The sequence below is a fragment of the Alosa pseudoharengus genome, unplaced genomic scaffold, assembly GCF_046254945.1.
Source record: "Alosa pseudoharengus isolate Yale_2024_CS ecotype anadromous, Long Island Sound unplaced genomic scaffold, YU_APseudo_1.1 YU_APseudo_1.1_scf_15, whole genome shotgun sequence".
Classification (NCBI taxonomy): Eukaryota; Metazoa; Chordata; class Actinopteri; order Clupeiformes; family Clupeidae; genus Alosa; species Alosa pseudoharengus.
The window spans coordinates 18,148,869-18,174,771 of record NW_027468620.1 but is presented as its reverse complement, the minus strand read 5'-3'; the positions used below and the strand labels follow the sequence as shown (position 1 = coordinate 18,174,771).

The following is a 25,903-nucleotide window of genomic DNA, read 5'->3' as shown; positions in this document are numbered from 1 at the left end:
ATATTTGCTGCATTGGATCAGTCTTTCTAGAAAGAACAGGCAAGAGCTTTCTAGCCTCACGTCAGCAGCGCCGTGTCCCATATAGGCTACATTAAAAACATCCCATATACATTATAAACACAGCAATGTTATAATATAGCCCATCAGCGCATCTCTAGTGTGTGTGCCTCTCTCTCGCTCATAGGGGAGGGGGAGGCTGAGGGGTCGATCAAGCATGGATTCTAAACTCTGTGGTGGATAGGATCTACAATTAGGTGTTAATTAATATTACTACCTAGGTCGAAGTACTCCCAAGTGCTATCGCGCCAGACATTGTAGTTCTCCTGTTTATTCGCTTGGAAAATCGTCATGTTTCATGTTGTGTGCCCTAACATTTTTAATCAACTACTTGTGCAACTGTATTTAAGTAGGGAAAATGTGGATGTGTTTGATTAATGCCATCTTACTCTCTCTATGGCCACGGCAGAGCCCGCTAGCATAGCAACATGCTAACACATTTGCGCCGCGCGCCAGAGCGTTTGAGTGCACATACCGACGCGGGAGAGGTACGACTCAACTCGTGAAAATTAAGGTAAGAACATATATTACTACTGATTTTGGGTGGCGTGTTCCTTTAAAGCCTTCCCTAGCTGACCATGGGAGCACAGGTACACCAGCGTGCAGCTTTGCTCTGTTACACTCCTAGCTGACCATGGAAGCACCTACACCAGCGTGTAGCTCTGCTGTTCCCTGGAATCCTTTCTAATAATGTGCTGCTCACCACTTCTCTTGCTGTTAGCTACAGTATTTTAATTACTTCCTGTTTTCTATAGCACCTCATATTGCTACATTGGCGCTATTGCTATCCCTGGATTACTCAAACTCAATTATCACAACTCTATGTAATTATATGCACTATCCTGGGGTGTTAGTCATCAAAGCATGTTGTAAGCAACAGCCTACAACTACTAGACTACTATCGTCTCCATTGTACTTTGTGGCTAAATGTAATTCGCTCATTTTAAATTGCTTGATAGGTGTTGGCTAAAATGAAACATACATTCTTAAACAATTTCAAATCAAGGCCAACACTTTCCTGATTTTCTCCTGAAACTTCTCCTCAGTCAGAGTGTTGAGCAGATACTCAATCCTTTTCTCTTTCCCTCCTGCTAGCCAATCAACCGAGCACCTGCGCCGCAGAGCAGAGCTCCGTTCCTCCGGCGTCTCTCCCTTTGTCCATGCAACATGCTTGTCAACCCAGCAAGTTATGGGTGCCCGCGTGCAGCCCTCTACCTTGCCTTCCACTACTGCGGTCTCTCTTCCTCTATTCCAGCTAATCAAGCCTCCCCTCTTCTCTTTGCAGACCCAGGGTGCTGTGCAACCTCCTCCCCCTCCCCCTGTAGCGACCGCGTCGCTGCCCTTCCCCTTTCCCCATCCTCTCCCGCCGGCGCGAACCGTGTTCGCGCCCGCGTCTCTTCCCCAGCCAGGGACCGCGTCCCTGGTTTTCCCTCACCCCTCTTTCCCTGGATTGGTGCCACCACCCATGGGGTCACCCAGTGTTTCCCATACATTGACTTATTTGTAGCGGCCTACCACAATATCAACATTGACCACCACACAATGATTTTCCAGGTTGTACTAAATTGTGCTTAAATCTGGTTACCTTTCAGTAACTATATTCAGACCATGTGTACATGCTACGCAATGTCTAAGTTCCCCTTATAGCATATATTTGACTTTTTTGCACAAACCCTCATTGGTTTTAAGGGCAACTCGAATATCTACCAACGCATATTGGTATTGGCACAGACCGTTTTAGGTTTCATTCAGGCAAATAACGGTCTACCCGAGCATTTGCTCAAATACTCCAGGGGCCTTAGATACCTTTCATGTCACATTATCTATAGCTTACATGGTCCTAGCCAGGGCCTTTTGAATTGGGTTGCATTTTTTGGGGTGATCACATGGATCCTGCTTGATTCCTGCCAGCGCAGTACACTCCTGCAAGATCCCTGCAAAGCACTCCATGACCCTGGCTAGGGATCTTCGAATCACATGCCATGAGCATCAGCAACTACATCAGTCCTCTATTCCCACTGCACTGATCCCGAGCTCTGCTACTGCAAGCTGTACTCCCCGGCACTGATCCTGAGCTCTGCAAGCTGTACTCCCCTACACTGACCCCGAGCTCTGCAACTGCAAGCTGTACTCCCCTGCACTGACCCCGAGCTCTGCAACTGCAAGCTGTACTCCCCTGCACTGACCCCGAGCTCTGCAACTGCAAGCTGTACTCCCCTGCACTGACCCCGAGCTCTGCAACTGCAAGCTCATTGCCCTGCATGTCATGTTAAGTGCATGTTATGTGTGCAAGTGCATGCATGTTAAGTTAGCTCTCAAGCTTCCCATTATTTCAGGATTGAAATGGCTGGTGGTCTGACCAATCAGCTAAGCACTTCTCCACCCTGGTTAGGGATCTTGCCAAACAAGTTTGCTGTTTTGAATGTCAACTCATAGATTGGCATTTGCATCATCATTAGATCTCCTTCTGCCATAGACGATTGCCATTAATTCAAGTCGTTCCTCTATTGCATCCCCTTTAGATCCCCCCTTTGCTACAGACGACGGACGCTCAGTCACTTGCTTCTGGTTTCAAATGCAGCTCAAGCTGTTCTAACGCAAGTCGGAATCCCAGCAGACCGTTACTCAACTCATTCTTTTAGAATTGGTGCAGCCACCACTGCGGCAAATAGCGGTCTGTCCGGTCAAGCCCTCAAAACTCTCGGCCGGTGGTCCTCCGACGCCTATCACTCATATATCAGATCAAATCTCTGATCTGAGGAAAGCGCACCTCGCGCACTCCCATTGAATTTGCTCAGCATGGTTCTTGCCATAGGGTCCTTCATCTTCAAATGCAATTTTTGGGGTGTATGGCGGAATCCTCCCCGACTCCTGCCTGCGCAGTCGGCACGATTCCGCGAAGCCCTTCAGGACCATGGCCAGAGACCTCGCCAAACATGCTTTTCTATTATGCTTTTATGTATTATGCTTTTATGTCTTTATGCAAATTCAGGAATGTGAACTAGTGAAATGGCGTTTTACAAACGGAAGTTCGGGAGGAGCGTGACAGAATTTGCCACGCCTCCTTCTTCAATCAGTCAGGTTATTTATTCGCAGTCTACATGCCGAAGTTGCAGCATCGGTGTTACTCCGCTCGCAACCCACCACCTCCCCTTATGCCTCCCGTCTTCCATAGTTAAAGGATAAGGGGGTGTATGGCGGAATCCTGCCCAAATCCTGCCTGCGCAGTCGACTCCGGCACGATTCCGCGAAGCCCTTCAGGACCATGGCCAGAGACCTCGCCAAACATGCTTTTCTATTATGCTTTTATGTATTATGCTTTTATGTCTTTATGCAAATTCAGGAATGTGAACTAGTGAAACAATGTTAGTGGTTAGTTGTTGTGGTAAACGGTTTGCGAGAAAAGTAACTTTAATCTAATCATATTTTTTGCGCCTGTCTCCCTACCCATTCATCTTGGTGGAATACTTCGCGAACTTTACCTCAACACATGACAACCCATATATCAGAATAAACAGCAGACCCTATCGAACACAAAGGTGTAAAGCATGCCCCTGTACAGTTAGCCATTCCAGAGTAATCCGGTTTAAAATTTGCAGCAATGTCTTTATGCATGTCTCCAACTTTGCGGTTCCTAATGTGTTTAAATTGTTCAATAGGTCTACATGATTTTATAACAGGCCAAATACAAAACAAATGTTACAAATATCGCCTAGATATCTGTAAGCATTACAATCAGAGGATATACATACAGGGCAGCAGACGCTCATGAGTTCATGCTTTGTTTTTTCGCTGGATTTTATGATAGCCTATTATGGCAACTGATTGCATTCCAAGCTACAGTCAACTCTAGCAGGCACTGAATGACTGGAGACTTTGTGAATTTAGGCTATAGATTGACATAATGTAGTGTCTCTGCTATTGCTGCTTTTGATCAGATTGATTTGCAATCTCCTGTGGTGGGCTGGACATAGCATCGAAATGCCCGCCCAGATTCCCCTTTCCGCCTTGACCCATTCACACTGGTGCCGGAACGAAAAAACTCGGCAAAATGTCTAGGGGGCTTGGTAGTAAATTTGGTGAGACACTTTGTCCCGCCGTTCCGCCTCGGTCTATGTGAAAGGTACATAAAATCGCGGCGATTTCGCCAGTGTGAAAGGGCCTTAAGAGAGCCTACGTTTGTATGTAGGCAATTTATATTCACAATACATAGGCCTACTAAAATAAATAGTATTTTATTTGTATTGGTTGTTTAGAGTAAAAAAAGAATCGGTCGGTCTTAACGCAAGTTTACAACCGGCAAGTCGGTCGGACTAAAAGGGGAAAAAAAAAAATATTTGGGTCGGTTCTAAATTGACAGGGTCGGTCGGGTTACGGCAAACGAAAATATGCCTGGCAGTGTTTTTTTGCGCGTCTGCAGAAGTCAGCCAAATATGAATGTAATTCTGCGGCACAAAGCAGATGTATTTGTTTATTGTACAGAAAAATAAAAATGACATGTCAAGCAGTCAATTGACTACATTGCAGTCAAGAAGTAGGGCAAATTAATTTACGAAACCAAAACGTGGGTCATAGTTGTCTAAGCCTCTATTGCGTAGCCTGTTAAAAACGTCGCCATAGTATTAAATCTGCAACAACATTGTTTTCTGCAGAAGCCTACCCAAGGCTACAGATTAATTCACAACAGTTATTTCTCTACTGGCTCATTTATCACACCACTGTTTTGATTTGCGTAGCTGCGTTACCCCCAACACTGACAATAATGTAGACAGCAAATTTCGATTTCGATTTTCGTTACCACCGTGTAGTCAAGCCTTAAGACATACCCAAGTAGCCTAAATCGAGGTAATGTTTAATTATGCATGATTTATTTTGTTATTGAATTCGTAGGCTGGGATTACTCTCTGGGATTAGTCTCCTGCTTTTTCAGTAGGGGCGGCAGGCAGAGCGATGTACAGTGGCAGAGCGACGCACAGTGGCTGAAAGTGGTACTAAAGCTTCACGCAGCTTCACGCCTCGTAATGCGCGAATGAAGTGGTCATTTGAAAGCGATGCCCACTGTATATCATCAACGTGAGTGCCAAACTCTCAAATTGTAGCCATAGTCCATTTCTGTACTGTGTTTGATAACACGGGGGTGTTTGGGACTAACATTTGGGAGCAATTTGTTTTTCCATCCTCTGTATTGCAGATTGATGACCACAAGACCACCAGGGACTTTGGGGCGGTCCAGCTGTTCCTCCACCCGGAGGAGTTCCAGTGGCTGGACCGCTGGCTGTCCATCCGGGCCAGGGCCCAGCCGCCCCCAAAGAACAACCTGGTGTTTTATACACTGGGGAGGGGGCCCGCCAAAAACCTGGCAGCCTATTTCCGCCAGGTTTGGCTGGAGTGGGGCTTGCCGGGCAAGCCCTCATTTACCGACGTCCGGTCCGCCGTCTCTGCATATATAGAATTTATTGAGACTACTTTCTTTGAATTTTGAGTGATTTATTCAACTTAGAAACACTTTCTTTGGAAATTAATGGGAAAGAGTATAATTTCCATCCAGGAGATAAAAAACATCTCCTTACACACACTCCTACAACTGACCACCAATGTTCCCACACACATGCATGCATGCATGCACACACAGAAGCACACCCACCCACACACACACACAGGTCAATGTTAAAGGTTAATGTGTTCAAAAGTCTGCTATGGCCTAGAGATGCGCAGTGGTAACCTTTTTCTTCTTTTCTATCTAGGCCAAGATTGTGCACCCGACAGAAATTAGGGACCAAATCTGCAATTATATGTGCCACAATCCGGAGACGGCGGACCGGTATTATGCGCTTGGGCTCAATAGGGCCCAGTGCGCATGCGTATATACTTCGAGGAGGCCACCTCCCTTGCCCTACCTGATGCGGTGCAGCTGGCGTATCCAAATTTGCCAGCAGCAGCAGCAGCCCCAGCCCCAGCAGCAGCAGCAGCAGCAGCCCCAGCAGAGGTCAGGGGGAAAAGGAAGAGGAAGAGGAGCCCGTCACCCTCCAGCTCCTCTTCTGAAGATGGAACGGCAGTTCCATACCAGGAGTCGGGCAGCTCCTGCCTAGACGAGGAGCTGGAGGAGATGAGGAAGGAGATGGAGGGAGAGGTAAGTTGAGTGTGACTGATGCTAGACCTTAGTGGACATACTCGCTAAATGCCAGTTTTGTGTTTTGACTTTCTCAACACTCATTGTCAGTTTTCTGTTTATCTGTCCTCCCCCTAGCTTGATGATGAAGACCGGGAGGAGGTGAAAAAAGTAAGCTGACTTACTTTTACACCTCGATGGACATCAATCTCACTCATTGCCAGTTGTGTTTTTATGCTTGCTCAAAACTCAGTGTCAAGTTTTTATGTTTATACTTCCTCAACAGACACCAGAACAAAAGAAGAAGCATTTGAGGGTCTCCTTGACACCGGTCAAGATCAGGAATCTTTGGACGCCCACGAAAACTGTGGAGAGGGCGAAGTATACGCTGAGGTCCAGAAGAGCCCTCCAGGCATCGTACCCCTCTGCCTCCACAGACCTCCCCTCCGCTGACCCCTCTGCCACCACTACAGCCCTCCCCTCCACTGACACATGTGGCATGTAAATAGTTTGTGAATATTTTTTGTTTGTTTTTTCTAAATATTTTTTGTTTGTTATTGTAAATAGTTATTTTTAGTAGTGTGTAAGTTGTTTTTAGTAGTTTACAAATTAGTGTTTGTGTGTGTTAAAATAAAATGTTCAACTTGTTCAAAGTATTTACAGTGTTGTGAGAATTCAATGCCCCTTCTTAGATTTAGAACCCATAGGCACACTCATGTTTTGGCCGGTCACTATGAGCTCCGAATAGGTAGAATAACGGAGCGTGACGAAGAACCTTGACCTGGTTTGTTCCCCGAATGAATTAGAGGGTGTTTGACCATGTGATCTTGTTCTAGGCTACAGACACTACTGTGTCAAATTTGGTGCCTCTAGGTATTTCCTGTGCCGAGATATGGAAGTTTGAAATGTGCCCACAGACATGACATTACAGCTTGCGATTTGACCTTTTGACATTTCGACAGCATCATGGTCAAGAAACACATAACATTACCGCTTGTGATTTGTCATGCTGAAATTTCAAAAGCATAGCCTGCGATTTGACCTTTTGACATTTCGACAGCATCATGGTCAAGAAACACATAACATTACCGCTTGTGATTTGTCATGCTGAAATTTCAAAAGCATAGCCTGTGATTTGACCTTTTGACATTACGACAGCATCATGGTCAAGAAACACATAACATTACCGCTTGTGATGTGTCATGCTGAAATTTCAAAAGCATAGCCTGCGATTTGACCTTTTGACATTTCGAAAGCATCATGGTCAAGAAACAAAACACATAACATTACCGCTTGTGATTTGTCATTCTGACATTTTGAAAGCATAGCCTACGATTAGTCCTTTCTGACAATTCGAAATCATTCTAAATGACATTTCCAATGAAAGTGGGAAATTTCGCCAGCGGACCCGATGCATTGGAAATGTCAAAAATCTTCCGAAATTACTGCATTGGAATTGTCAAAATTATTCCCTTTTGTCCGCCACCTGATGACCAAAAAGGGTACTTTGACAAATTGGAACAAAGGGCCAAAACTTTGAAAAATCACAGCTCGGACACCGAGAGTGCTGGAGACACGGGGCCACCCGGTAGCCCTCGGACTGTGGAAAATTGCCAGGCCGTCCCGGTATTTTTAGCGCGCTGCCAAACGCCCGGGAAGGATTGCCCAAAAAAGGCTACCGCGTATGGAGGACCGCAGGTGTCACTGAAAAAGTAATACAAGATTTCATTAATTTGCCATTGTAAACATTAAAATATGAAAACAACTTTTAAATTATGTATTAATCCATCAATAAATGCTTTTAATTCAAAGGGGGATTTACAAAACCAACATTAAACACCCAATAAAAAAATTAAATTGCAAAGTACATTAATGAATTTGTGAATAAATGATGGATTTTCATAATCTTTTTGAAAATTCAGTTTAATAAAATAGATAAGTAATTGGGTACTCCAATTTAATAATCTCGCATTTTAAATTATTTATTTTGGTTATCTGTTTTCCAGCTGCTTTTCCTTTTCCTTTTTCAAATTCGATTTGCAAAAGAACCATTGAAAAGAACGCTTCTTAAGAATGTTGATGGACGGCTGGTCATTTGGCAAATCCGTTTGGCAAAGAATGCCTTAAAAGAACGCTGATGAAACATTGTAACACACCTATTCTAGTTCTAGTGGGTAAACACGTTAACCCTCTCAAAGACAAACGGATGGACAAATGGACATCTCACGGATTTTGAGGGACCTCGCTGCTGAGATGGAACGGACCAGAGGGGCGAGTACTTCTTCTGCGGCCCACCCCGTTGATGGTAAGCCATGTTATGAAAAGTGCATCAGCTGTTAGCCATCGGTAACATAGACCAGCCCCCTCAGAACTTCACAGCTGTTAACCATACGATATTCATGGGTTTCATCAGGTCCCTTTCCACAGGTGTATACAATCATGCACCTTGATTATGAATGCAGACTGCATGGTGCTTGATTAATACACCTGTGTAAAGGGACCTGATGAAACCCATGAATACCTTTGCTCTGAGTAGAACTAGCACTAGAAGCTACCTGTCCGCCTGGCTCAAGGAAAATGTTCACAAATCTGGTATCAAAATATCAAAGTATCAAATTGTCGATTGTAAGTAATTAAGTCATTATTATACAACGTATTATGTCGACTAAAGTGAACGTTAGCGTCACTTGATGTAATGTTAGCAGCTAGCCTAACGTTATCTCAGGGGTCTTCAACGGTAACGTTAGCTCGCGAGCTAGAACTGACTTTAATAGTATTCTACTGCTAGTTAAGCACCTTTTTGTGAGTAGCACTAGAAGCTAGCTGTCCACCTGGCTCAAGGAAAATGTTCACAAATCTGATATCACAGTCAATTGGTAAACATGTTAAAAATGATGTCGATTGTAAGTTATTAAGTCATTATTATATAACGTATTATGTCGACTAAAGTGAATGTCAACAATGGGAACAGATGCATGTTTTAGATAGCCTCTCAAAATGATATGTTGACTGATGTAGTTAGTTCCTCAAGTGTTCACCTTACTAATCCAGTAAATATAAATGTTTTCCAGCTGAAGTAAGCAGAATATTTGCGCCATATCCCTGCAATTCCTCTACCCCAAGACGACGATCCAGCTACACTAGGACCTACTTTTGTTTCAGCGAAATGGATGATTTATTTGTGCCCAGTAGAGATGAGAAAGCCAGACTTGGTGCAGTGGGTCTTGGTGAAAATAAACTAACTTTTTTTGTTAAGTTTGGTGAAGGGTTTATAAAGGGTCAGTTTGATTGTTGACAATTAATCAGTTATTTGTTAATCAATAGGATGCTTGGTCTATAAAGTAGCAGCTAGTGTTAATTTCGTCAGACGAGACAAGAGGAAATATGTTCGTCAACGACCTTTTTTTTCATTACTAAGACGAGACAATGTCAAGACGGCAGTAATGTCCTGAAACACTGACTAAGACTATCTTAAGATGCATTATTGTTGACGAAAAAAGACGAGACTAAAATGTTTTGCATGAAATAAAAACTAAGATAAAATCTCGTCTACAAAATGAGAAGACAGAATATCTAGCTCTTACGTTTTCAAAATATTCCGAATGAGTTCATACGCAACAGCTTTCCTGTAGGCTAGTCTGTGGCTGCAACATGGAACAAGAACACTGGAGATTTCTGCCAGAGTTAGCAAACTAACTACCTAAGCTTTATGCCACAATGCTACATACCCAGAAGTTGAAGCTTCTCTCAAACAAATTAACATCCCCCAGAATGTCCATACGAAAATGTTCATCATGTAATGTCAACTATTTTACTAGTTAGACTGATGATGCAAAGTTTGCTAGCAAGTAAGCTAATATGGAAAGTTCGCTAGCAAGTTAGCTATGGCTAAGATGGAGAGTTTGTTTGGGGAATGTGTTGCATTTGGGCGCATATCGCCATCTTAGTCAATTTAATGGTCTACAACTAATCGATTAATTGTTTGTTATTTCTGTTTTTTCTCTTTTTTGCAGGAGATGAGAACAGTGTGGAGGACTTTAGGGCACATATTCTGGGAGCTTACCCAAAACTGTCAGACTGTGGGGGATTTTAAATTTTGAGGTTGGGGGGTATGACAAGAAGCAAAAAACTGTGATGCCTTGTCCAAGTACAGGATATACAATCAAATTAATAAAAAACACCATTAAGAGCGCCATCATATACATCCGGCCGATGCAAAAAAACATCAATGTAATACCTGTAGGTTTTAAAGAGTATTTTGATAGAAGGAAATTATCCAAAACAAACTAGTATTGTCCTTCGTATTTTGTCTGGTGACTTTAACTCCTAACCTCTCACCATAGGTGGAACTTGAGGCTGTTGTGCCTGGGCCAAAAGAGAAGTGTATATTTTGTCACGAAGACATATTTTTTAATGACTTAAAAGATCATCTGAAACACTGCAGGTATGCACAGGATCTTAACTGACCCCTCCCCTGCATGTGAATTTTAAAAGGATGTAAACCTTCTCTAATGTACTATATTGAACAGTGTAGTGTAGCGTGTGGTCGCTAATACACTAACATACATTTTCATTTTCTTTAAAGGCATTCAAGTGAAAACGGCAGGGCATCGCCTAACGTCATTTGCACTCCAGACAGCCCAGAGTACTGCTGCTTCACCCCTAGTCCAAATGAAGCCGACGGAGAGTCATCCACAGATGCTTCACCATTACAGCTCATTGATTTAACCGAAGACGAAGCAATGCAGGTAACTTGTGACACTTCTATAGATTGGCGCATGCTTGTCTCAAATTTGTTGTCTAATTGAGTTTCTTTTTTATTGCTATTATTTTATTCTTGGAAAAATTATTGTTAGGAGTCTTTGGATGAGTGGAGAGCGGTGCGTCATCAGCAGGACCAAGAGTACCAAGAGTCTTTGGTTGCTGATCAAGAAAAGGTACGTCTGTCACCTTTTATATATCTGCTCAAGACATGGATTAATAACATCGACCATGGTAAAAAAATGTATATTAATCGTCTCGTTTAAAAATATTGATGGTAATTTTGATACCATAGATTTAATAGAGACCCAGTCAGACCAATAGTATGAAAAATCAGGAATAGAGTTTATTTACAATGATGCGCATCAAGGGAGAGACAGCATGACTTCACCTAAAGATCCATCAGCTGCTCTAACTAGACAAGGAAATAGTTAGAGTTTAAGTATCCTTCCAGGCTGACGGGAGATGCCGTTGGTCATCCCATCTCACGTGGACTACACTGAATCAGACCCTGATTAGTGGCAGCCTGGCAATCTGGAGCAGATAGCTACTGACGCAGCCATGCAGAACAGTGAAACACTGCAAAGTCATAATATTCATGCTTATCTCTAAACACAGTCACACACAGATATACACAGGGACAGTACAGATATCATACAGTCATTACATAGAATCATATTTTTAGTATAAAAGTGACCCACTAATGAGAAATGCAGAACATTAAACCACATATTGGAATATTGGACATAATGTTCTATTCCACTTTCTCTCAATATTAATCACCGCATGATCGATCTCCTGACGGCATCATCTGAAATAGATGAAAGGCGCAGAAAGGTATGTGTCAGACTAACAAGTGTAAAACATAACCATTGCATATACAGTTTATTTAATTACACCCCCCCCCCCCCCCCCCCCCCACAGATCATACGTGAGAGGCAATTGAGAATGGCTCACAGCTCATGGGGTTCCCCTCAGATTTAAATACCCCAGTGGCATTATCAGAACAAGAAGATTTGAACTATCTGAATCCATCCAGGTTGTTATGGTGTACACTTTTATTGTTATTGTGATACAGACAGTGACTACTACACAATATTTTCAGTGATGAAGATGAATGTAAATTTAAATCTTTAAACATTGTTTAGATTTTATTCGACTTTGTGGGAGAAAATGATGATGCCACAGAATGTTTCCATATTCAAGATGCCCTGTCAATAGCAACCCTTAAAAGCAACATGTCTGGAACACTTTTGGAGAATAAAATTAGGGGGTCAAGAACACTGTATGTGCACTGGGTTCAACCTGATGATCCTGAGGTGAGAGACATGGGATTTGAGATTTGAAACTTAGCTGCATCACCTTTGTTTTTAGTATTTTGCTAGTTTGTAAGGTGAATGGATAACTTTATTCCAATGCAAGCTTATTAGAATGTATGAAAGTTAAAGGTCCTCTAAGCAATGCCATGCGTTTTAGGCTAAAACATTTGATGTCACTTACTGCAAACATCACCTAACCAACTGCTAGCTGTCTGTGTCCTGAATACACTGTAACAAAACCTGATCTCTGTGGACAGCCCAGGCTCCAAAAAAGGCAACAAAAACAACCTGGGCAAACCTAGCCCATAAAAACATAACAAACTGTTCCAGCAAATCACAGGCGAGATGCGCGTTTAGGAGGGTTTCAATTGCACGGGAGCAGCACGGAGGGAGGGGGAGGGAGGAAGTAGCAAGCTAGCTCTCTGTTTTGTTTGAAAGTCAACAGATGTGACGTTACCCAGCATCGCTTAGAGCACCTTTAACTTAGAGCAATTCAAATGTACAAGCACTCATATTCAAGCACTTTTGTGTTACTAATTCATTGCAGTTTGAGCCAGCACTTGATTCAAACCAAGAAATTGAACATTCCAATTCTGACAACTTTGCCCCCTCCTCTCTCTTGTCATCACCTGTGCTTTCACGCTGTTCTTCTCCTGAAAGGTATGTTGTTATAGAAATACAGTACATGGTTTTAGTTTTAATATGCCCGGCCCTTGTTATGTATGAAATCTTATGCTTTTCTACAAACAACTCCCATGCAAATCCTCTGATAAAATAGTTGTAAAACCGACACAATATTTTCTCTTGTCTCCTTGTTTCCAAAATCTGCTTTTCCCATCACTAAAAACCTTATTTGTTTGTACGCTTATTTGAATTTCCACAGGACTGACCTTAGAACAATTCTTAACCGTCTTCGGGAGAAAGTTGACGACACTTCAGCCCCAACAAGCAATCAAGTAAACATATGCAGGGACTACACTGGCAATGTACACAACATCTTCAAAAGTAGCCTTCAGGCATTCAGCCGACGGCGATTCAATCCAGAGGCTAGGCTGGATGTGGTGTTTGTTGATGCGGAAGAAACCGCTGAAGGTGCTATAGATGGTGGTGGACCCACTAGAGAGTATTTGAGGCTTCTGATGAAGGCCATTCATCAGTCCAGCATTTTTGAAGGACCTGAGACCGATAAGAGATTGACCCTCGACACCCTTGGTAATTCCACCATCCTTTTTACTTGTATTCCTTATTACAGTGCATGAAAATGTTTAGTTTGTCTAGTTTTGTGTTGAAATGTTTTTTGACAGCTTAAAGGATAATTCCGGAATTTGGCACTTTGAGTCCCTGTGACGACATCAGTAATCAAATATTATAGTTATGGTTCTTGGCAGATGCTTAATAGATATTACAGCTTTCAATACTTTCGGTTTGCAGCCTTGGAAAAAAAACTGTATGCACAGATATCGAGGATGATATCTGTGTGTATAGTACATGGAGATGTGCAACCAAGCTTTTTCTCAGAGAGACTATTTTGCCAGCTTTGCGACAAACCTACTCCCCAAGCAACAATTGATGACATAAGTGATGAGGCGTTTAAGGAGAAAATGTTGAAGGTGAGTTTTTTTATTTTATTTATTATTTTTTTAATTAGGGTTCCCACAGGTCATGAAATTTCTGGAATATCATGGATTTTTGATAAAAGTCTATTCCAGATTGTCAGTGCAACAATTGTTTATACCTATTTTAGATCAAAGAAGCGAGAACAGTCCAAAACGCGAAAGCGGCAATTGAGAACGCAGAGGACAGCCTGGCTCTTGTTGGAGCGTGTAGGAACATCACAACTCTCAAACAGAGGGATGCCCTGGTGAATTCGGCTGTCGAATTCTTTGTTGGGGGCAGATTACATGCTGCATTGCAACAGTAAGTATTAGTTTAAACTTGTGAGACAGATTTGTTCTGGTATTTCTCTACACCTTAAATTTTAGGACTCTCCATGATTAAATAAGTAAGGGATACTGTATTGTCCGCCAGTCATTATCGAAAAATTAAGTCCCCACAGGGCGAACAGGACCCCGACGCGGATGGGTCTTGCTTCGTCCTGAAGGGACGTATTATTATATATATGAAAGACTGAATTCAGAGGCACAAAACATATTTCCTTGGCAGCAGTCTATTATACAAAATTGTCAGACATCTGAACGTAGGGTGGGCTCATTCAAGTGAATGGAGCATTCTACAGCATTATTAAGAGAGCCTTGTAATAACTAATGTTAACATTGATTTGTGTGCTCAGGTTTGTGGAGGGTTTCAACACCCTCGGACTCCTCCAGGAGATAAGGGCTCACCCGGATCTCTTCCATGGATTGTTTGTGGAGAATGCGGCCCCCTTGAAGGCCACTGACTTGTCATCACTCTTTCAAGTAAACTTCTCAGCAACAGGAACCCACGCTAGAGAACGGGAAAATCAAACCATATGCTTCTGGAGAGACTGGCTCATTGATGTTGAAGGTAATAAACCATCTGCCTTTTTAAAGCCTTCCTTGTTTCCTCAGTGGTTCCTAGTTGGAATGAGTTGCCCAGTGCTCTCCGTTCCTGTTCTAGTTTTGGGTCTTTAAGAAGGGATGTAAAGGCATATCTGTTAAAGGTTGTATCATCGATTTCAGGCCCAAGAAAAGGCCCAAACATAAATGATCACATTCATCTAATCTTTCCTAACGATCCGCTAGCTGCCTGCCCCATAAGCAGGCCGTCAAAAAAACGCGTCTCTGTAGGCAGCCTAGGCTCCGAGATCTGTACACAAAAACAATTGCTACCAACAATTGCAACCAATAACCGACGAGATGCACGTTTAGGAGAGTTTTAATTGCACGGGGGGGAGGGAGTAGCGAGCTAGCTCTCTGTTTTGTTTGAACATCAACAGAAGTGACGTATCCCCGCTATCGCTGATACAACCTTTAAGCATGCACTTAGTAAATGAAGTGTTTCTTGTGAGTAAGGGTTTGTATATTATATTATAGTATTTTATTATTTTTATTTACAATGTTTATTTTAATTAGGCTAATGATTGCATTTAAAATGTTTATTATTGCTATTCTCCTTAATATAGTCTTAACAACTTTTGAAAACTGTTCATTGTTAATTTCACTATTGTATTGTTTTATTTGTAAGTAGCTTTGGACAAAACTGCCAGCCAAATCTCATAACCATAACAGGGGACAGGTGTTTGAAATGCAGGGAAAATCCGTTTTCAACAACAAACTCAACTTTCGTTTCAGAAGGAGAAAGTGCCCCTTTAACGTTGGAAAAAGTCCTGGAGTTCTGTTCGGGCTCATCTTCTGTCCCCCCAAATGGCTTCCTTTTCCAGCCAACTATAGAGTTTTTATCTTCAGAATCCGGCAAGATTTTCCCTGAGGCCAACACGTGCAATATAATTTTAAAATTGCCCATTCTCAGAGATTTCGAATTATTCAAAAGAAACATGTGCAATGGAATTCTATGGGCTCCAACATTTGGCGTAGCATAAAATTGTGTGTGTGTGCGTGTGTGTGTGCGCGTGTGTGTGTGCGTGCGTTGTGTGTGTGTGTGTGTGTGTGTGTGTGCGCGCGCGGTGTGTGTGTGTGTGCGTGCATGCTACTAAAAAGTGCCTCTCATATGATGTTTGTTTAGTTGTTTTTGCTTGTTAACTTTTGTTCAAGTAACAGGTTTTTAAGCTAACTAGTATTACTTGAAAAACAAATTGTGTGTGTGTGTGTGCGCGCGTGCGTGCTACTAAAAAGTGCCTCTCATATGATGTTTGTTTAGTTGTTTTTGCTTGTTAGCTTAAAAACCTGTTACTTGAACAAAAGTTAACTAGTATTACTTGAAAAACAAATTGTTATTTTAACATGTAAACACTGTATTAGCTTAAAAACCTGTTACTTGAACAAAAGTTAACTAGTATTACTTGAAAAACAAATTGTTATTTAAACATGTAAACACTCCATTTATGTGAAAACATGTAAACACTCCATTTATGTGATGAATTGAAGATATACTGGTATTTTAAAATGTCATTTTATTATTAAAATAATTTACATTACATTCATCAACATTAATTTTGTCATTTCATCTGATGCAGTCTTTAACTCCCAAATCAATGCTCCAACAAGGTTCGAAGAATACGTACAGTCTCAATGTAAGTAGGTATTGTCTCTGGGAATGGGACAGAGGGATTTGGCAGTGTTGCCAATTCTGTGGCAGACAAAGCACGGGACAGCTCCAATTCAGGGATGTGAACTTCATCTGGTCTCTGTGGCCCACTCCAGTCAACTATACGGGTATCATCTGCCTGTAATTGTGTTCATTAGGGATAAAAGTGACATTGTTCAGTTATTTGAGTCTGGTAAGCTTATGTACTTTGAATTAATTGAAAGTATTTCAATCACCTGACAAGGGCTTGTCCTGTTCCCATCTCTTGCTTTGCTAAACCACAATTGCAGAGGAGTTTTGTTTCTTTCTGATCTTACAGAGTGGTTGTTCCAGGCTCTCTGGAATTGCTGCAGATTGGACTGTATGTGAGGCATGTAACATCTATGTAACGCATACAGGTCTGTGTCATTAACAGGATTCAGCAATCCCATAGTTTCCAGTCGCAGGAACGTAGTGTAAAACAGATCCAGGACATTTTCAAAAACATCCCTCCACAGCCGTTCCACTCTAAAAAAAAAAAAAAAGAAAGTCAGTTTGTTTCACCATTCACCTGTCATTGCCATTCTTTGAAACTGCTATGTTGTCTATTACAATAGATCGAAATTCTGGTGTTAGGCTAAGTAAGCACCTCTGATTGTGGACACTTCTTCCAGCAATATGAGAGTTCCTATTGAGTCCATTATTGGTCACCATGAAACGTGCCACAAGGATGTTCTCTCCTCCTTTGTCTGAACGCACTCTTGAGGGGATACCGTAGTGGTATACAGCAGTAAGGAAACTCTCAACAACAGTTTGAGCTCTGTTGTTATTTGCCGCTGTCAGGTAAACGATCAGTCGTGAAAACCCATCAATACCTCCGTGCACAACCACTCTCCATCTACGAATATGAAAAAGAAACTTTGATTACACAGTATCATGTTCATATTGGGTAAAGCTTCTAGTGCTGCTTTTAGAAATTAGATTCAGATTAGATTCAACTTTATTGTCATTTAGCAGAGTACAGGTGCAGAGCCAATGAAATGCAGTTGACATCCAACCAGAAGTGCAAAGAAGCATTAAATACCAAGTGCAGGTAGACTATAAATATAATGTATAGTATGGGGTGTTAGCAGTGCAAGGTTAGGCTATAGGTGAGACAGTATCGGAGTAAATGTAAACAGGTAAGCAGTGCAATACAGTCAATGTAAACAGTGCAGTAGTAAAAAGTAAACAGGTAAACTAGTAACAGCTAAAGTGCGAATGCTAGACAGGAGGTGAGGTTTTTTTCAGCAGTGTTACAGCCTCTGGCTGCCTGCTGTACAAACAAAGGTTGTAGTCATACCGTATAAGTTTGTGATTTCCGTCGATATGCCAAAGGCTGTTGGGGGCCGGAACAGAGTAACGCCTTCGCCTTATGGTTCGTAGTGACAGCCTGCGCATCAGTACACCTTGCGGATCGATCCACACGCCTTAATGATGCCAGCACTCGCCTCTCTACAAAAGCAAGGGCACAATATTTCTGTTCAAGACATTTGTTATGCAATAGCAAAAAATAACGTTACATGCTAATCAGTTTCTGACTTTGACATGAGCTGTTCACTAAGTGTGCATAACTTACTTTTAACAAAATGTTGCCTTGATCTCAGGTGACCCAATATCATCTTGTAGCCAGCGCTGGGGTAATGGCGATGAATGTCAGACACAATTACATCCAATTCCTGGTCACTGATACTGTTATCCAAATCATCCCGTCTGAGACCACACACATGAAAGGCATTAGTTCTACAACCAGTGACGATGAATAAATAGGCCTACTATTCAGACGGAGCTGTCAAGTTCCAAAGCGTTAGCGTTACTAGGCAACCTATAGCCTAACTATCTAATGCTAGCTAACTTGGCGTCATACAACTCAATTTTGCTTTCTTACCTTAACCCCCATTGGGCAATCCTGCGTTGCAGTCTTCAGAGACACACCAAAGTTCCTCGCCATTTCCTTGCGCGGAAGTCCAAGTTTGATCTGACGCTTTAATTGCTCTCTTTCCATATTACGGCAGGCATCAGTGTTGGGAGAAAGGGCGATGTGTTTGCGCAGTAGATGCTCAGCTTGATCAAATCTGATCCCAATATCATCCTCCAGCTGGCTCGTTTCTTCCAGGTTTTCTTTTATTTGAAGCAGCCTGGCTAACGCACAATCATAGTCCACTGCCACGGTGTCAACATAATGTGACAGTGAAATTAGGGCAGTTACGTTGCACCTTATTGTCACCTCTTCCATTCTTGTTTAGGCTATGACCACAGATTCTAGAGCACTACGCGCTATGACTCCACCAGCCGTCCATCAACATTCTTAAGAAGCGTTCTTTTCAATGGTTCTTTTGCAAATCGAATTTGAAAAAGGAAAAGGAAAAGCAGCTGGAAAACAGATAACCAAAATAAATAATTTAAAATGCGAGATTATAATATTAAATTGGAGTACCCAATTACTTATCTATTTTATTAAACTGAATTTTCAAAAAGATTATGAAAATCCATCATTTAATTACAAATTCATTAATGTACTTTGCAATTTAATTTTTTTATTGGGTGTTTAATGTTGGTTTTGTAAATCCCCCTTTGAATTAAAAGCATTTATTGATGGATTAATACATAATTTAAAAGTTGTTTTCATATTTTAATGTTTACAATGGCAAATTAATGAAATCTTGTATTACTTTTTCAGTGACACCTGCGGTCCTCCATAACCGCTAGCCAATTTTACCCTTGTCATGCTAACGCGATGAATTGCAAGTGTCCTTTGAGAACATAAGGTGGGTTTGGTCCCTAAAATCTTTCTTCATGTGAATCTTGTCTTCTACAGAGGAGAGTCTTTGTGCTAACGCCAGCAGGTGAGTGAACCATTAGAGGCATAGTCAAGTTTTGAAGTAGTCTGTGTCAGACATGCCAGTAACGTGTTTTCCATTGTGACACACAGCATCTCAGAGCAGGATCTCCTGGCCTCTGTGAACTCCACTGGGACGCTTTGCAATTTCAGCATGGGAGACCTCGCATGCTCCTCGGTAGGCGTACACGAACCTTGCCGACAAATGCTTTCGGAAGTGCTGGCAGGCATCATTTGGTGTTTTGGCATCCAACAGCTAAAGTTAGGCTTGGGCCCGTTGTCATTAATCACACTTTTCTTGTCTTCCTTAAGCTGGAATCTCTATCTGCGGACGGCTTGGCCACACTGCTGGAGTGCAAGCTTCCCAACAGCAACACTTATCCCAAAGAAACCTGGAAGGCCTTCTTTGTCAAAGTGGCCGGCATCCTTGATGAAGCCCTTGTCCAATATTCTGGCAAGGTAGGTGTGGTTCTCCAGTCTTACCCAACTCTTCAGCATCATAAGCGGACGTGGACATGAACAATGCCCCCCCCCCCCCTCTTTACAGGTCCAAAACCTCACTCTGTCCGTGCCCACGGTCCTCGAAGTGATACGAGAAGTCAAACTCAACAACTTAACTGAAGCACAGTTGAAAGACAAAGCATTCATCAGCCAGTGGTTTAACATCAGACCCCAAAGTTCCTGACATGCCTAACCAACCAGAGTTTCAGTTGTGAGACCTTCCAGGCTGTGTACGTACAGACACTCTACAGACACTCAATACTTAACGCCGCTTCAATGTTCCTCACGAGCAAGGTGATCTTATGTATTCTTCTGTCTTTCTCCATTCAAGGTGGCAGCTCTCAGCAACCGGTCAACAGCCATGAATGAGGAGCAAAAGAAAGCCATCTTCACTCGCTTCCTGTATCCGTTCCTATCAAGAGGAGACTCATCAGGTTTGTGCTTGGGAAAAGACTTCTAGGCTTTGACAAAAGGTTCATACTTGACATGGTAATGTCTCTCAACAGTCAGAGAACCTGCGTGGCTATAGTCTTTCTTTGCTGCATTTGTTTCAGATCCTGGCTGCATTATTGGCACCATGGGCAGCAAAGATTGGCTTCAGACGAACTTTGGCCAATTTTCGGTTTATGCGCCTCTGGAAGATCTACAAAAACTCAATGTCAACTTCTCCAGCGTAAGTGGCTTGTACTTTTTCCTGATTGTGCACACAAAATATCCTGTTAGCTTCCCAGCCCAGCAGGCCTCTAACTGCTTTTGCGTTGCCCACTGCAGTTTGAGTCTCTGGAACTGCTGACACCATCCCAGGCAGCGCAGCTGACTCTGACGTCCGGAGCACTGAATGACTCCACCAAAATCACGGCCATCTTTCAAGTCCTGTTGGTGGGAGATGCTCTCGTAAATGTTGATGCGTTTCTGACGACGCTGAGCGCGGCTCCTGAGGTAATTCACACCATCAAGTTAAGACGACAAAGATTTCCAGCACACCACACTGGTGCGCTTCATAAGGGATATGAGCGCTGATGTACTGTACTGTATGTCCTGTTTTCACAGATTCCAGATATTGCCCCTCCCGTGAGAGACTTTGTCATGAACAGCACCTTCCAAGTCATCAGTGTCAATTTCTTGCACTTTGATGTATCAGCCTGGATCTCCTGGTTCCAAGTGAAACTCATTCCTATCCTCCCCAGTTTCACTACAGTGATGCTCACTCAAACAACTGCACAGGCAAACTGCACCAACTACCAAGTCATGTAAGCACGGTGCAATCTCTCTGATGGCTCTACATCACCAGACCTGAATGATGCCAGTTGCCACGGCAGTAGAAATGCCTGATGTGGGCTAGCAAGCTTCCTAACTTTTGATATGTGAACAATTCTTCTCTCGTAGTGTGAGAGGAATGGGCATGGTCTTCGAAAAGATGCCGCTGACCAGAAGAAAAGGAATCGCCAACGTCCTCGTCCAACACCTCAAGCAATTTTCCGCCACCTTCAGCGAGATAGGTATTTGACCACACTATCGTACTTAACCTGGGTTTTGACGAAAGGTTTCCCGAGCCTTGTTGGAGCTTGCCATTTTCTTAGTCTTGCTCAAAATTCCAGAAATGGTGGCACTTACCTCAGGCTTTGACCAAGGTTTGGTTTATTTTGTAGCCTGCAGACTTGACATCCAGAATGATGCCCAATGGCTAGAGGTCAACCTGGGTCCTTTCGCCAAAGAAGTAGACTACTCTGCTTTGAAGGAGCTGAACATTACAGGAGTAAGAAACACCTTATTTGTACTCTCCAACTTTCCTGTCCACAGCGCACGCCGCACCATTAAAGAAAGTGCTTTTTGCCATTTCAAGATTTAGCTGCGGGCACTTGCATGAACTTTTTTTCACCAATAATTATTTTGCTTCCACAGCTGGCAACTTTGGATTTGCTTTCACCAGAGCAGAAAGCTGAGCTGGTTCTGGATCCCAGCACCGGTGCTCTGGAGAATGTGACTGTCTTGAAGGAAGTCTTTGTCAGCGTAACAGCATCTCCAGAAGTTGAGCAACTCGACGACTTCTTCCAGACTTTTGTCATTTTCACAATACAGGTGAGGGTGTAGCAATAAAGGTCAAACTTGACCACTGCCCAAAACGCACCTGGATCGACAGTGGCAACCAATATAGGTCTGTGTCTGGCCTCATGCCTAACTCATTTGTCTTTTTGCCTTTTAGCAAAACATCACCTACATTATAAACACTGCTGTGAGAGACACCATGCTCAACCTGACACTGACGACCCTGGCTCCCAGATTCCCCACCTTCCAACCCAGCGACTTCACCTTGTGGTTCCAAGTCAATCTGGCTGTTCTGCTGGTCAGCATCCGTCCTGCGAGTCTGAACGTCATCCCCATGAACATCAGCTGCGACTCTCTCAAAGCCATGTGAGACACTCATACCTCTTTTTTTTTTCAATTTCAGCAGAGGTCCTAACACCAGGGTAAAGTTTAAATGAGGCAAATGACAAGATATGCAATCTCCAGCTGATGCATGTGAAATTTCCTTTGACTTAGAATCGGGGCTTTTGACGAATCTTTGAAGACGCTCCCACCGGGTGTCTCAGCAGACCTCCAGTCAAGCAGAGACTACCTGGAACAGAGGTTGCCTCCAGGTACGAGATGCACAACTGGTGATGTGATGCTTATGTGTAGAGTATGTGATTCCTTCTTGGTATGACTGTGGCCTGCTCTCCTCTAAGCTTTGCCCTTTTTGTCTCCTCATACAGGCTGTACACCACCACCACCTCCAGTGGACGTGGTAAGTAGCCTCTAAAGCAAAATCACACTGCAAAACATGCCCTCACATTGACTTAATGTATTTCCAAGTACCTTGTTATTTCAATGATTCAGCTGAGTTACTGTATGTTTTTCTCTCCTCCAGTGCGCAGAGACCGTGGTGGATGGTAAGTCCCTCTCCAGGGTGCCTAGTATTTGTCTTTTCAAAGAAACATGTATTTTTCTTAAAATTGGTTTGGTCCCTAAAATCTTCATGTGAATCTTGTCTTCTACAGAGGAGAGTCTTTGTGCTAACGCCAGCAGGTGAGTGAACCATTAGAGGCATAGTCAAGTTTTGAAGTAGTCTGTGTCAGACATGTCAGTAACGTGTTTTCCATTGTGACACAGCATCTCAGAGCAGGATCTCCTGGCCTCTGTGAACTCCACTGGGACGCTTTGCAATTTCAGCATGGGAGACCTCGCATGCTCCTCTGCTTTGAAGGAGCTGAATATTATAGGAGTAAGAAACACCTTATTTGTACTTTCAAATTCTCATCCTCCTTTCTTCTCACAAGTTTTAGGTATGTGTGCCCTTACCACAAATAGTTCATTTTTATCAGTCTCAGTTTTTTAACAGTCAGATGAGAAATTGTGGTGCAATCTTTTTTTGTGGTGCAATCTTCTTTTCTTTCTTTTTTCTTCAGGCATCAGTGATCTCATCTTTCACCGCAGGGCAGAAAGCAGAGTTCATACTGGACTCCAGTAATGGTGCAACCCAGGATGAATCTCTCGTTGGGAATATTGTTACTAGCCTGCTAGAGTCTAATTATGAGAGTCAACTCACAGGTTTTTTCACTTCAGTCAATAACATTGCAGTTGAGGTGAGCCCTGGTGGAAGCATTCATGTGGCTTTGTTTGTGCTTTACACATTCTACCAAAAGGCATCCTATATTCTACCATATACATTGTTTTTTTTCTAATTTGTAAATTTTCTACATCAACATTATTTGGTGAAAACTATTTTACTCAAACCTGTATCTATTAACTCCTCATTCCTAATTTTGTGTTTTCAGAAAAACTTGACAGCCATCCCTACCGGTGTGCGGGACATTGTTTTGAACCTGACCCTGACTGGACTTGCTCCCAAGTTCCACTACTTCAGTCCAGAGAATTTCACTCTGTGGTTCCTGAACTATCTTGTTCTTTTCCTACCAGCATCGATCCTACGGGCCTTGCCGTAATTCCAACAAACATTAGCTGTGACTCCTACCGTGAAATGTGAGTCTGCCTCTCTATTACTGTAATATTTACTCTGTGATGGACATTACAATGAATGTTCTGTATAATGTAAATGTTTAAACCCCAACTGAAACATCCATCACAATTAGCATAGATATTAAAGCAACACTACAAAGTGTTGTACAATCTTTTGGCTACAATACATGAAAAATCTGTATATGTGAAAAAGCAGATTTGTTGCCACTGCTAGAAACATTCTAACATACTAACGCGTGTCTTTTGGCAATATAGTCATCTAATCAGTGTTCTTCTGTGAAATATATTTTGAATGTCCTGGATGGCTGGTGGGAAAGGCATGTCTTTCTCATGACCATATATCAAAATGAATTTGAAGATGACATCAAAACGTGTTGCATGACCGCAAAAAGTGGTTGCAAAGTGTAATTGCTGCATAGTGTTGCTTTAAGGAAAGGGGAACTTGGCAACTATTTCAATGTAATAAACCCGTTTAGAAATCATTTGGATGGTTAAATGACCTGTTCCGGTGAAAATGGTGACTTTTCCCGCTGCCCCTAGCGTCCCCAGGCTGAAAACCAACCTTGCAACATTGAGACTACCGTTCCGGAAAGAGAAGTGAGAAACAAGAAACTTGTTTTAAATTGTGTTTCTTACCTTGTAACATCCACATTGTACTGCCGAACTTATGCTAACCGTTTTGCTAGCTTTTAAACAAATCCATGTGCTTTATCGTTACCCTTTTCCACAGTTTGAAATAGCATAATGCACAATTTCTCCAGCAGAGGGGGAAATCTTGCCAAGTTTCCCTTTAAGGAATAGCATAAGTGGAAAGGATGTCTTTTGAGTGTAATTGTTTCCTCTCCAAGTTTAACATATAGGATGTATGTGCATATATGTGTGTGGTAAGTATAAATAAAATGTATACTGTATGAGAGGGCTGGAGCTGTGTTGTAAGCTCACACATCTTTTGATTGCTTTGCAGAGTGGAAGGATTTAACAGTGTTTTTGCTCATCTGTCAGTTGTACAGTCAGAAAACATCTTCGGCTTCAACGCTTCAACAAACAATACATGATCGGCCAATCAACAGGTGACTGATGTCATCTTTCAAACTGATAGTGGTTTGTGTGTGTGTGTGTGTGTGTGTGTGTGTGTGAGTGAGTGTGTTATGGCAGTGTTTTTCAACCTTTTTTGTGCCACGGCCCACTAACATCCTGTGTAAAGAAAAAATGAACATACCATAGCCTAAAATTTCAAATAATACACAGATATGGCCTTATTATGGCTTCTATGCAAGACCTGCTCAATAAAACAAGCGCCCTCTGTTTCATTTGTAGGTGACTAGGCTATATCTAATTTAACATTAAAGGTGTTTGAGTCGTGACTCACTCGGATCTTTCACCCGTGTCTTTCAATTAACCCATGAGTCGCGAGTCTCTAGTATCATTAACTCGGATCAGTTGAGTCCTACTACAATTCAATCTAAAACGATAAACAGCGCCACACACAAACCTCTTGCAACATTAGCTAGCCTCCTAGCCCTAGCCATCGTAGCTGCCAAAAATGTAACAATTTTGTAGGCAACCACAACTCCACAAATCAACTCAAGCGACTGAGTGAGCAGGCAGTCCGAGATAACTGGTTAACTTCCCGCAGAGCCGGAAACATTGCAGACTCGCAGACCATGGGACTCAGTAGCAATCCGGGTTAGTCGGATCAGCCGGCCGGTTAGGCTACGTCAGCGTTTCTCAAACTGTGGGTCGCGACCCACTACTGGGTCGCGGAGACATGCCAGGTGGGGCGCGAACTGACGTGAAAAACAGGAGTTTTTTTTATTTATTTTTTTATCTGCAGCCTGGGCCCAGATAGGCTAGCACCCGATGCGCAATAGACGCACTGTGCTATTCACAGGGAAGCGCTCGTGTCAAGGCAGCTTAGTTGGTCCCGACCTACATGAGATTTTGAACGTTGTTGTGAGTTGTTGTGAGAGTGGTGAATTTCATCAAAACCCGGCCCTTAAAAGCGCGTCTATTCTCCGCACTTTGCGAAGAGATGGTAGCTGACCAAAAGGCTGTACTGTTTCACAGCGAGGCAAGATGGCTTTCCCGAGGTAGCCT

The 25,903-nt window shown here is 42.6% G+C and overlaps 4 long non-coding RNA genes across 4 annotated transcripts; 3 read left to right on the top strand and 1 right to left on the bottom strand.

The window, feature by feature from the left end:
* Positions 1-10,336: 10,336 nt before the first annotated feature.
* Positions 10,337-10,837, top strand: LOC143123785 (uncharacterized). Its single transcript, XR_012986901.1, has 3 exons — positions 10,337-10,405; positions 10,510-10,610; positions 10,752-10,837. It is a non-coding gene; the product is annotated as an uncharacterized LOC143123785 (long non-coding RNA).
* A 1,046-nt stretch (positions 10,838-11,883) lies between these two features.
* Positions 11,884-12,892, top strand: LOC143123784 (uncharacterized). The gene is made up of 3 exons (XR_012986900.1): positions 11,884-11,966; positions 12,076-12,246; positions 12,794-12,892. It is a non-coding gene; the product is annotated as an uncharacterized LOC143123784 (long non-coding RNA).
* A 241-nt stretch (positions 12,893-13,133) lies between these two features.
* On the top strand, positions 13,134-14,159 carry LOC143123783 (uncharacterized). Its single transcript, XR_012986899.1, has 3 exons — positions 13,134-13,458; positions 13,678-13,856; positions 13,991-14,159. It is a non-coding gene; the product is annotated as an uncharacterized LOC143123783 (long non-coding RNA).
* A 2,231-nt stretch (positions 14,160-16,390) lies between these two features.
* On the bottom strand, positions 16,391-17,856 carry LOC143123782 (uncharacterized). The gene is made up of 4 exons (XR_012986898.1): positions 17,753-17,856; positions 17,060-17,308; positions 16,668-16,938; positions 16,391-16,570 (listed from the first exon to the last, which is right to left on the bottom strand). It is a non-coding gene; the product is annotated as an uncharacterized LOC143123782 (long non-coding RNA).
* Positions 17,857-25,903: the final 8,047 nt, after the last annotated feature.